A 12,507-nucleotide genomic window follows, 5' to 3' on the forward strand; every position below is an offset into this window, starting at 1 on the left:
TGCCGAAACCCCCAGCCCGTCTTGGGGTAGTGCGAGCGGAGGGGACTACAAAGGGAAGTAAAATTAGCTGTGCTATCTTATCAGAGGGAGTAATGTTCCAACAAGAGAGACTGGAAACCATAATTTTAATTTGACCTTCATAATCGGAATCTATTACACCAGGATGAACAGTTAGACCTTGAGATGTAATATTAGAGTGACCCATTAGGAGTCCTAAATATCCTCGAGGCAGGAGTCCCCAAACCTGTGTTGCTATAAGAAAAACTTTTCCTGCCTCATCTATTATGACACCTTCTGTCAAGGGTAAATCTAATCCTGCACTCCCTTCAGTAGCTGCTTTTAAATCATTGACTTGCAAACGTTGCTGTTTGGAGTCTATGCTGTGTTCTCCACACTCCACACTCGGGGGCTCCCTGGATTTTTCGGGGCACGAGAGCTCTCGCCCCTCTTCCCATTTCCCGACATAGGGTTGCCTTGATTGTTAAATTGAGATCTGCACTGCTTAGCCCAATGACCGCCTTTACCACAGAAGGGACACTTTCGGGTTGGAAATCTAGTGTTGGCATTTTTGTTTTTTAAACTGTGACAGTCCTTCTTAAAATGTCCAGGTTTACCACACCCAAAACAGGTGGCAGTGGATGGATGGAGAGCTGCCGCTAATACTTGTGCCTTAGGAGTTTCTGTGCCAACATTTTGACATGCTTTAATCATTTCGGCTAAATTAAGATTCTGTGCCTTTAAGGGGGCTAAAACAGCTCGACAGTCAGCATTAACATTTTCGTAAGCAAGCTGGAGACAAAGAACTTCAGCCGCTTGTTGATTATCTACCTGTCGGGAAATGGCCGTTTGGAGGTGGTAGATAAAATCAATGTAAGGCTCGTTTGCCACTTGGCAAATAGTGCCAAATGAGCCAGTGGTGTTCTGGAGTCAGGGATTTTACTCCAGGCTTTGGTGGCAGCATCGGAGGCTTGACTGAATGCTTGCCTATTCGTCTGACTCTGGGCCTCGGGAGTGGAATGATTCCCAACACCCAGAAGCGTGTCAAGACTAACAGGGATATTATGGTTAAGATTGTCCATGGCATAAAGGTTACAATGTTCCTTGTATTCTTGACTCCATATGCTAAATTGAGCAGAGGTTAAGACTGTTCGCATTAAAACGTTCCAATCCCAAGGGGTCATCTCATAGTTTTGTCCTACAGCTTCTACAATTCCCTTTGTAAAGGAACACTGTAAACCATTCTCTATCATGCTTTTACGGAGTTCTTTAAAAACTTGAAAGTCAAGGCCATCGTGACGGGGCGGTCCTGATCCCCGAATGACAGGATAAGCAGAAAACCCCTCTTTCTCACGGCCCTCCCGCAAACATCTTTCCATAAGAGACTCATGTTGAGAGAAATCAGCCTTGGGAGGCGTGGAAAGAGGAGGGTCATAAACATTTTCTTTACTACGGGAGGGAGCAGAAGGAGCTGCCTGTAGGGGCTGTAAAGCGAGGCAGCAGTGATGCCAAGCAATAAGAACTGAAGCTGGGGTGTTCATGTCACGAATGAAGTTACCGATACATTCCCATGCTTCTACATCAAGGTTTCCCCGCAAGGGATACAAAGGACAGGCAGACTCAATTAAAAGCAAAAGTTGGGTAAGGCCTTCTTCTGACACCTTAAGCTTAGAGGCCTTTAACAATCCTAACACTGGGTTTTGTGTTGATGTTGTTCAGGAGAAAGAGAATTCCCCATAGCGAGGAGGAATAGGAAAATGAAGAAAAGAATGATAGGAAAGCTCCTGGCCCAAAGCCTGAAATCCCTTGAGGGAGCGTACAAGAAAGCCCCGCCGCTCCTAGGGCTATAGCAGCCCAAGATGAGAACGTCCAGGAAAGTTCCACCCGCAGAAAAACCCCGCTGCTCCCGGGGCTGTAAGAGCAGCCCGAAATGGACGCGTCCTGTACTTAGACCACCTTCAGGGATTGAGTGCGAGGATGTCTACAGCACCCTCACACGGGGCACCATCTCTCGCAGCGGTACGACCATCTTTGGCAACCGATAAAAAGTTAAAAGTAAAGAGAGCTTTGGCAAGTCTTTCAGTCTGGTCACATACTCTAGACCTGTCACTCCACTATACAAATGAGAACACTACTTGCTTCGTACGTTTGCCGTAAGATGTAGTTAAGGTCATGCGTGCAAATCTCTCAGCACAGGAGCAAGTACACCATGAATATCTGTAAATAACGACCAAAATCTGTTAAGCACTTAACTAGTGGGACCAAGAGCTATCATAGGGTTCCAGGCACAGTCTTTGACTTCAAGAAGCTTCTCGGTAGGAGATAGAAACCTCAGGAAAAGTCATAATGAGGCCGAGTAGAAAGGCTCATCAAAATCCTGCCCTCCTGGCATCTCATTGTCCTAATTCAAGTTAAGCAGGAAGTGGGCTTGCTTCATCTTAGGGTCAGTTTTATTCTCTTCAACTCTGTTTTGCCTTTGTCTAAGCAGTGAGGCTTGTAAAGTGTGGTTTATAAACAGGTCAGAATCTCAAGTAATTTATCCACACGAAATAACACAAGAAACAAAAACAGGACCCTGGAATCCAGCCAGGCCTTTTGTTGTTTTTTTGTTTTTTGTCTGTGCTCTTTACCCAACACGTTGCCATCCGGGAGTCCGGAAAAGTTGCCAAATTAGTGCTTCTTTTTCTTTTTTCCCCCAAATAGTTAAAAATAGTCTTAGTATTGCAAAATTGGGAACAAGCTAAATATCCAATGATATGTTATCCTGTATCCACTGAGGGACTATTAGGTAGCCAATACAATAATTATGACGTCTCTCTGGAAACATAAGAATATTTTCAAATTTAATGTTAAGTGAAAAAGCAGAATAAAAACTGTATGCAGATATGGTTATAGTTGTGTGAAATATGTGCTACATAGACAGATTACATGAGAATAAGATAAAATGGAAACAGTCGCATTGGGATGATAAAGTTACTTATTCACATATTTAAAAATTTTATATTGTCTACTGTGTACCAGGCACAGTTCTAAGCACTTAGGAGATGTAAAAAAAAAATTGAGTTTTGTTTTTTAATTTGTCTAATACTCACTTTGTTGTTGTTAGTTGCTGTCAAGTTGACTCTGACTCTGGTGATCTTATGTATAACAGAGCGAGATGTTGCCCGGTCTTGCGCCATCTTCATGATCATTGGTATGTTTGAGTCAATTGTTGTGAATATAGTGTCAATCAATGTCATTAAGGGTTTTCCTTGATTTTTGCTAACCCTCCACTAAAAACGATGTCCTTTTCTAGTGATTGGTCTTTCCTGATATATGTCCAAACTTTAATACTCACTAGGATGGCTATGGAGCCCCTAGTGGTGTAGTGGTTAAGAGCTCAGCTGCTAACCAAAAGGTCGACAGTTCAAATCCACCACCTGCTCCTTGGAAACCCTATGGGTCAGTTCTACTCTGTCTTATCAGGTCACTGTGAGTCAGAACCAAGTTGATGGCAATGAGGATGGCTACAATCAAAAAAAGACATATAATAACAAGTATTGATTGGGATGTGGAGCAATTGGAACTCTCATAAATTAGTGATAGGAATATAAAATTGTGCAACTATTTTGGAAAAAAGTTTGGCAGTTCCTCAAAAAGTTAAATATAGAGTTATCCTATGACCCAACGATGCCACTCCTAGGTACGTACCCAAGAAGAATTGAAAACACATATCCACACCAAAAGCTTGTACATGAATGTTCATAGCAGCATTGTTTATAATCACCAAAAAGTGGAGACAACACAAATCTCCATCAATTGATGAATGGATAAGCGAAATGTGGTATATCCATACAACAGAATATTATTCAACCATGAAAAAGAATGAAGTACCAATACATGATACCAAATAGATGAACATTGAAAACAATATGCTAAGTGAAAGAAGCCAGACACAAAAGACCACAGATTCTATGATACCATTTATACGAAATGTCCAGAACAGGCAAACTCATAGAGACAGAAATTAAATTTGTGATTGCCAAGTTCTAGGGTAAGGGGGGACTAGGGAGTGACTGCTAATGGGTCTGGGATTTCTTCTTGGGGTAATGGAAATATTCTGCAATTGGATAATGGTAATAGCTGCATGAATAAAGAGAATATACTAAAAACCACTGAATTGTACATTTTCAAGGGGTGAATGTTATGGTATATAAATTATACAAAAATAAAGCTGTTATTGAAAATCACTTCACTGAACTTCTGTTAAGGGTGATGGAAAAATTTGGGAATAGTTAATGGTGATAATTGAACAATATGATGAAACATATTTAATGTCATTGAACTATGTGTGAAGATTGTTCAAATGGCAAATGTTTTGTTACCTGTATATTTACCACAATAAAAAAATGGTTAAAAAATTGCTTACTAGTATTGTTATGTTATTTTTATAAATAATATGTATGATTACTGTCCAAAAATAAAAATAAAAAAACTTGCCTGTTTGTTAAGAAGTTTCTGTCTGGTTATCTAATGACAGTGACATGGCCTCAACTTTGTTCAGCCAAATTCTGCCCAGGCAGTTATCCAGCGTGGCTGAGAGACACCAAAACAGGAAAAGGGACACCAAGCATCTCTCCCAGGCAAGGATTCCAGGACCACAATGAACTATTCATTACTCAGTCGACCCTGAAAGCCTCACACAGAAAGTACACATTTAGGAACTGAATGACTAAATAAATGCCCACGGTGAGCTAGGTGTGAGATTAAACAACAACAACAAAGACTGCTACTTATTGGACATTGGTCTTCATACCCCTAGGAGATGGATTCTATCATTAGCCTCATTTAACATGGGAAGAAACTGAGAGTAGGAGAAGCCAAGTAGTTTGTTCAAGATCACAAAACTACTAAGCGGCAGAGCTAGGGTTTAAACCCTGGCCCATTTCACTCTAGAGCTTGGTTTTTAATCCTGCCACCACTTGCTCTGCTTGGCCATGATACAGATAATGACCACATTTATGTTATGATGGGGCACTGGCTTTTGTATTCTGCTTTGGGCACCATAGTCCCACAAAGCTGTGTTTTGAGTAGGTCTCCATCAGTGTGGGGAGAGAAGCTAGCTCAGAACCGAGGAGTCTGGGTGCCAGTCCAGACCCTACCACCAACTGCATATCTCCCCTGGGCCTCAGTTTCCTCATCGGTCAAACCAGGAGTTGTAGAACTCTCCTAGTTCTGACCATCTGTGATTACATCCAGCTCTCGGGTTATTGCTGTTGTCGTTGTTAGTTGCCATCGAGTGGCTCCAACTCATGGTGACCCCATGTACAACAGAACAAGCCATTGCCCTGTCCTGCATCATCTTACGCGATCATTGGTGTATTAGATTAGTTCTTCTTATTACGGGTTTCCATAACACGCGGCACTGGCTTTCTCCTTCCTAGTTCTCAGTGCATTTGTCATTTCTTGCCTGTGGCCTATCTTCTCAGTCCCTCTGCCTGTAGTAATAGCAGCAGCAGCCACCACTGCAACTAAAACTCACTGAATGGCAGTCTCTGTTCTGAGTATATTGTGGGTATTACTGCATTTAAGCCTCACCTCAGCCCCACGAGGTGGGTACTACCCGTATCCCCTTTTTGCAGATGGGGAAACTGAGGTATGGAGGGTAAAATAACTTGTCCAAGATCACACAGCTGGTGTGTTGGAACTAGGATTCTAAAGAGGCTATTTGACTCCAGTATCTGGAAACTTCACCGCTACTCTCTACCTCCTCCAAGGTCAACTGTATGTGGGCAGAGATCACAACTGCCTTCTTTACCACTGAATTCCTAGCACCTAACTCAAATCCTGCGCACACTGCATGCCTAACAGGGATTTATTGAGTGAATAAATGAATGAATGAATGGCTTCTATTTAGTCTTCCCATAACAGCATCCCATGCACATTGGAATTTAATACCATTCAATTTCGCTGATTGAGTTCATTCTGTTTTCTCTCTGGGCTGTGGCTATTGCTAACAACCAATGAGAAAGGCTACCACGCAAATAGTCACTTGGTTACCCTGCTGCTATCAGACTTTTGTTCACATCTACCTGATGTCTAATCATGTCCTTTGTTAGGCTCGGATGCTCTGTTGGATGAAAACGAGCATTTGTTTCACCAGGCACTAGAAAAAAGGAGGGGTCATTTGCTATTTTCCCACCTGGATCTATAACCATCATGTGCTCCTCCTTCCCTTTGCCTGAGTTGTTTTTATTGATTTCCCCCAGTAAAGGGCTCTGCCATGAATGCTTCCAAAGAGGCATTACCTGTGGGTCCCCTTCACTTGCCCTCGCTTGAAAGTTCACTCCCTTCTCCTTGACACCATTCACAGGAAGCAGTGCTAAGTTTACAGCCTCAAGAACAGCCGCTCTACGGAGCCCAGTTAGCACACGCTGACTGTCGTGGGATTCTGTTCACTGCTGGCAGCTTTTTTTGGTTGGTTCATTTCCCCTGCATAGCACTAATAGCTTTTTCAGGTCTCTCCTGAGACGTGGACTATTTTGCATTTGTAAGCCATCTTTACGGATGTGTCCTGTGACCACTTATTCAGTTGGAGATGGCCGTGTCATTCATCAGAAAGTGAAAACGTGTGGCCATTAAGTGTGACATCATGGGGTAAACATCCTCATGGCACAATATGGTCCTGTCGGGCTCCAGTATGGCTGGTTGTATGAAATAACGTCAGAAAAAATAGATTTTTACTGATTCTAAGGATTGTTCTGCTAGCATTTTAAAGTAGGGTGGGAAAATAAAACAGACCCTGGGTGGCGTAAACGGTTAAGCGCCCAAGTATTAGCCAAAAGGTTGACAGTTCGAATGGGTTCTCGGAAGATAGGCCTGAATATCTGTTTCCGAAAGGTCACAGCCTTGGACACCCTATGGAGCGCAGTTCTTCTCTGCACACATGAGGTCACCATGAGTCGGAATCAACTCTCTGGCAACCAACAAAAACAAGACAATTGTGTGGAGACAGGCTAAGAAAAGAGGAAATGAAAGAAGTGTCAGATGCCTAGAAGATTTTGCTCTCCCAAAGCAGTGCCAGGGGATGCACCCAAATCCCAAATTATTATCCTACCACACCTCAATCCTGAGTGTCGGGATAACAGGCAGAGGGAAGTTTCTGGAACTATAAAGTGAGTGTTTACTCTGTGCCAGATCCCTTGCATTATTTAATACTCACAACATTGCTGTGAGATAGTTATTATTGACTTATTTTATCATTTGGCAAATTGATGCTCAGGGAAATGACATGACTTGGTCAATGCCACAATGCTAAGTGACAGGGTCACTATCAGAGTTAGGGTTATCTGGTGCTAAAGCCAAACTTATCCTTCTAGACCAACTACATGCTGACAATAGAAGGCAAACAAATTAGAGTCCATAACAATCAAAACCTGTAACCTTTCCTCAGTGTGTTAGATATTACTCTTTTTGTTATTTGGGGGATTCTTCTGATAGCTTCCCTTTGGTGTCTAATAAGTAAAATCCCTTTCAAACCACAAGGAACAGTGCACTCTCTTGTAGAGACAGAATTCTTCCTGATGGGTAATCTTGGTGGGGAGGGAGACCTTAGAAGATAGGGCAGTTGATGGCGTCACTATAAAAGGAAAGTCCCCTCTGGGAAGGAAAATGGGGGCAGGAGGAACTGGCCAGACACTGAGTCATCCGGGTGCTTCACCTTGTTTGTCTGTTTCCACGATTCCCAACCTACCCAGCAGAGTCCATTTCCACCATGGTGCTCCCTTATGTTTCGGGCATTCCTTTCACTAGCCAAAATTTGCTGAGTGTTTCCTATGTGTTGGTAGATAGCTAAGATTAGGTTCCACTACATATAATAACACAAACACACATAGTGGCTTAAACAAGACAGAAGTTTATTTCTCTCTTGTGTGAAAGTTGACATGTTGGCCATGCAAGACAAGTATGGCAGATCTTTGGTGTCATTAGGGACTCAGGCTCCTGTTTTTCTGCTCTTTCCTCCTAGCTGGTAGCTTTTTCTTCAAAGTCACCTCATGGTCCAAGATGGCCGCTCGAGCCCTTCATAGATTGGAAGGAGGAAAAGCAGAAGGGCAGAAAGGGGCCCTTCCCAAATGAATGAGCTCCCTTTAAAGAGCTTCCCAGAAGTCTCAAATAATGCTTCCGCTTGCTTCTCACTGCTAGAATTTAGTCACATGACCACATTTGACTGCAAGGGTAGCTGGAAACACAGTTGTATTTGGGGGGTTGCTGGGCAGCAATGTGCCCAGCTTAAAAACAAGGACTTACTAAGAGAAGAATGGTTGTTCAGTAGACAACAAGTCAGCAAACTATGGCCCACAGGTTAAATCTGACCTGCCACCTGGTTTTGTAAATAAAGTTTTATTGTAATACAGCCAAGCTCTTTTGCTTATATATTGTCTATAGCTGTTTTTGTGTTATAACAACAGAGTTGAGTAGTTGTGATGAGACCATATGGCCTGCACAGTTTAAAATACTTACATCAAACAGCAAAAGTTTGATGACTCCTGGAGTAGACAAATAGCAATTTGTGGACAAATAGCCCACAGCCAGGCACTCTGGTCTAGAAAGAAAGATACACAGACGTGTGTTCCATCCTCATGAGGCTTACAGTCCAGTGGATTTACAGCCAATTACACCACTAATCACAATATCTTGTAATGAGTGTAATAGTGGAATTCTGTTGGGGGTGCAATGGGACTACAGAGACAGGCCATTTAGATGAGCTGAAAGGATTAGAACCTAGAAAGGACAGAGAAAAGGGAATTCCAAGCAGAAGGAAAAACATGTGCGAAGACTGCAGGTGTGAAATGCCAATCATTATGCTTTTATCTGGCTGTGTATCATAGTTGCCTGTAAGTTTGTCTCTTCCAGAGACTGTGCACCTTTGCCTTCCCCCTGCCTACTGGTGGGTCATTGTGGTGCAGTGCCTTCCTCTTGCAGTGGTCCCCAAAATTCATCAGTTACCTATGATCCTGCTATATAGATTCCTGGGGGCCTTGGGCCACCGAGCCAGAATTTAGAATGGGTGAGGGTGGGGACCATGTATCTGTCAGTTTGTCATACTGTGATGGCTTGTGTGTTGCTGTGATGCTGGAAGCTATGCTACTGGTATTTCAAGTACCAGAAGGGTCATCCATGGTGGAAAGGTTTCAGCAGAACTTCCAGACTAAGACAAAGTAGGAAGAAAGGCTTGGCAATCTACTTCTAAAAAATCAGCCAATGAAAACCATATGGATCACAACAGAGTATTATCCAATATAGTACTGGAAGATGAGCCCCCTAGGTTGGAAAGCACTCAAAATACACAGTGAACTCGAGCATACCATTGAATGGAAGTCCTATGTGAAGATGGTGTAGGACTGGGCAATGTTTCATTCTGTAGTACATAGGGTTTCCATGAGTCAGAGCCCACTCAATAGTAACTGATGACAACAATGAGGGTTGGTTGGAGGGACAGCAAGTTCCAATACCAAGTCTGGTAATCACTAGATAAAAGCAAAGGCTTTGAATTAAAATCCCAGCCCTACCACTTTCTTACATAAGCCTTGACAAACTGCTTAAGCCTCAGTTTGCACTGATGGATTTGAACTGCCGACCTTTTGATTAGCAGCCGAGCTCTTGACCATGGCACCACTAAAAAAAAAAAAAAAAAACCAAACCAGTTGCTGTCAAGTCGATTCCGACTCATAGCGACCCTATAGGACAGAGTAGAACTGTCTCATAGGGTCTCCAAGGAGCAACTGGTGGAAAATAGGGATAGCAGTACTAAAATCGTGAGCGTGTGCCTCGGCACTACCAAGGCACATTTTGGATCGGATCATTCTTTGCTGTGTATCGTTGGATGTTTTACAGCATCCCTGGCCTCTACTCACTAGATGACACCTGTAGCACCTTCAAGTTGTGACAACCAAAAATGTCTCCAAACATTGCCGATGTCCCAGGGATGGGGGAGGGGGTTAAAATCACTCCCAGTTGAGAACCACTGAGCTAGTGGTAAGTATTAAATGAGATAACTTATATAGATATGTGCAAGAGCTTAGTAAGTGTGATAATTATTATCATTATTGTCATTAAAACAAACAAACCCGTTCCTGTCAAGTCGATTCTGACTCATAGCAACCCTATAGAACAGAGTGGAACTGCCCCATATGGTTTCCAAGGAGTGGCTGGTAGATTCCAATTGCCAACCTTTTGGTTAGCAGCCGAGCTCTTAACCACTTCACCACCAGGGCTCCATTATTGTCATAGTGTTCAGAAAATGTTAGTTGAAAGAACGAATACATTTCTGAAAGAAGAACAACAACCTCACAGAAATGATTTCTGGTTTTAAGCTGGCAAACCTAAAAAAGGAATTCTTAGCCAGACAAGCAAAATTTCCCGTTAAGCCCACCTGTTGCGAATCCACATTATATTAGGAATATTAGCTGAGAGGCATTTTCAAGTGAACTGTGGCGGACATCTGTTGTTTTGTTGCTCATGCCTATGTTGCCTGATTTCGTTTTGGGGGAAGCACCAACTCCCATTTTCAGCCATGTGCTTTGCAAGAAGCTGACCTTTCTGTTGGTTCCAGCAGTGAATCATGGGAGTAAGGCCCAAGTCACCTGGGAAAGTCCACTCTCCTGGCCACAGTGGTGAGTCTGGGGATGAGCTCAAGCCAAGGCTCAAATAGAAACCCCAGGGGATTTTTTGCATAGGCAACTATGAAGACAGAATTTTCCTTCCCCATTGGACTTGAACGTGAATGATCATAAGATCTTGACTGGGACTGGGAAGGAAGATCGTGTCCAAGAATAAGGCCCACACATGAAATGGGTAAGAGTCGAGCAGATAGACGAGAAGAAACCGAGTTCTGGTGATTTTTGTCTGAGTCCCTGTATCCGGCTGTGCCTGAAGACCATTTATTCCCAAACTGTTCATGTTCTTCAGCCAATAAAATTCCATTTATGCTTAAGTTAGTTGGGAGTACCTGGGTGGTGCAAATGGTTAACGTGCTCAGCTGCTAACCAAAAAGTTAGAAGTTCGGGTCTACTGAGATGAGCCTTGGAAGAAAGCCCTGATGGCCCAGAAAAACTAGCCATTGAAAACCCTATGGAACAAAGTTCTGCTCTGACACACATGGGGTCGATATGAGTCAAATCAGCTTGTCAGCAACTAGTTTTTTTTTTTAAAGTTAACTTGGTCTAGTTTTATTGGTCTCTTGAAAGCAGAAGATCTGCAGCTGATATTTAATCCTAATTATATTAAGAGTAGAACATTTTATGGTATCTTCACACATTTTCATAAACAGACTTTGAATCAGTTAGGATACTTTTGGTGACAAATAATAGAAAACCCAACTCCACGTGACTAAAGCAATAAAGGAAAGTCTTTGGCTCATTCTCTTTTTTTTTTTTTCATTGACTCATTCTTGAAAACGTCCAGAAGCAGTGTGGGCTTCAGCTGCATTTTTCTGTAGCTCTTTTGGCCTATGTGTCCTCACTGTGTTGGCTTGCCTTTAGGTTGGCTTCTCTGGTAGCAAACAGTGGCAGTGGTTCCCGGCCTTACCTATATGTGCCATCCAGGAAAGAGACAGGAAGAGGAGTCTTCTCATTTCAAAACCATCAGACAGAAGTCCTGGGCTTCACTTTGGTTAGACCAACTTAGATTATGTGCTTATCCTTAAACCAAGTTGAGGGTGAGGGGATTTCCCTGATTTGTTCCACGTAGCCAGGGCGTTCAACTGGGCTGGAGGTTGGATCAGTACCACTCAGAGCTCAGAGCTCAGAGTTACATGGCGGGGAAGAGGCATGGGTGCTGGGAAGCATGCACACTGCTCACTTTAAAACAAGAAAATAATATTAAATGTCAGCTAGAATGTCACCTTCTTAGTGACACCTTCTAGATTCTTCTATTGGTTATCAGCATTCCTTCAGGATTTGCTGGTTTATATATTAGCAATTACAGCACTGCTGTTAGAGTTTCTTGCCTACTTTCCTCACAAGAAAATTTGGGCAGAGACCATATCCAACATCTTTTCTTTTCCTTAGTATAGTCTAGTACTCAGTAGGGGCTCACTCCGTGCATTTTTTAAGTCTAACTTAATTTGCTCCCCGACAAAGCAAGGACAAAAGAGAGTTTTGAGCCCAGTTTGCCAAGAATCTAAACAGAGACTCTGAATTGTGGTTCCATGACTGTCATGGATTGAATTGTGTCCCCCCAAAATACCTGTCAACTTGGCTGGGTCATGATTCCCAGTACTGTATAATTGTGTACCATTTTGTAATCTGATGTGATTTCCTCATGTGTTGTAAAGTCAATCACTATGATCTAATAAGATGGGTTAGCAGCAGATATACTGAGGAGGTATATAAGATTGGATAGTGTCTTAAGCCAATCTCTTTTGAGATATAAAAGACAGAAGTGAGCAGAGACACATGGGGACCTCATACCACTAAGAAAGTAGTGCTGGGAGCAGAGGTTCCTGTGCTAAGATGCTCCCAGACCAAGGGA

The sequence above is a fragment of the Trichechus manatus genome, unplaced genomic scaffold (genome assembly GCF_000243295.1).
Source record: "Trichechus manatus latirostris isolate Lorelei unplaced genomic scaffold, TriManLat1.0 scaffold00022, whole genome shotgun sequence".
In the NCBI taxonomy this organism is placed as follows: Eukaryota; Metazoa; Chordata; class Mammalia; order Sirenia; family Trichechidae; genus Trichechus; species Trichechus manatus.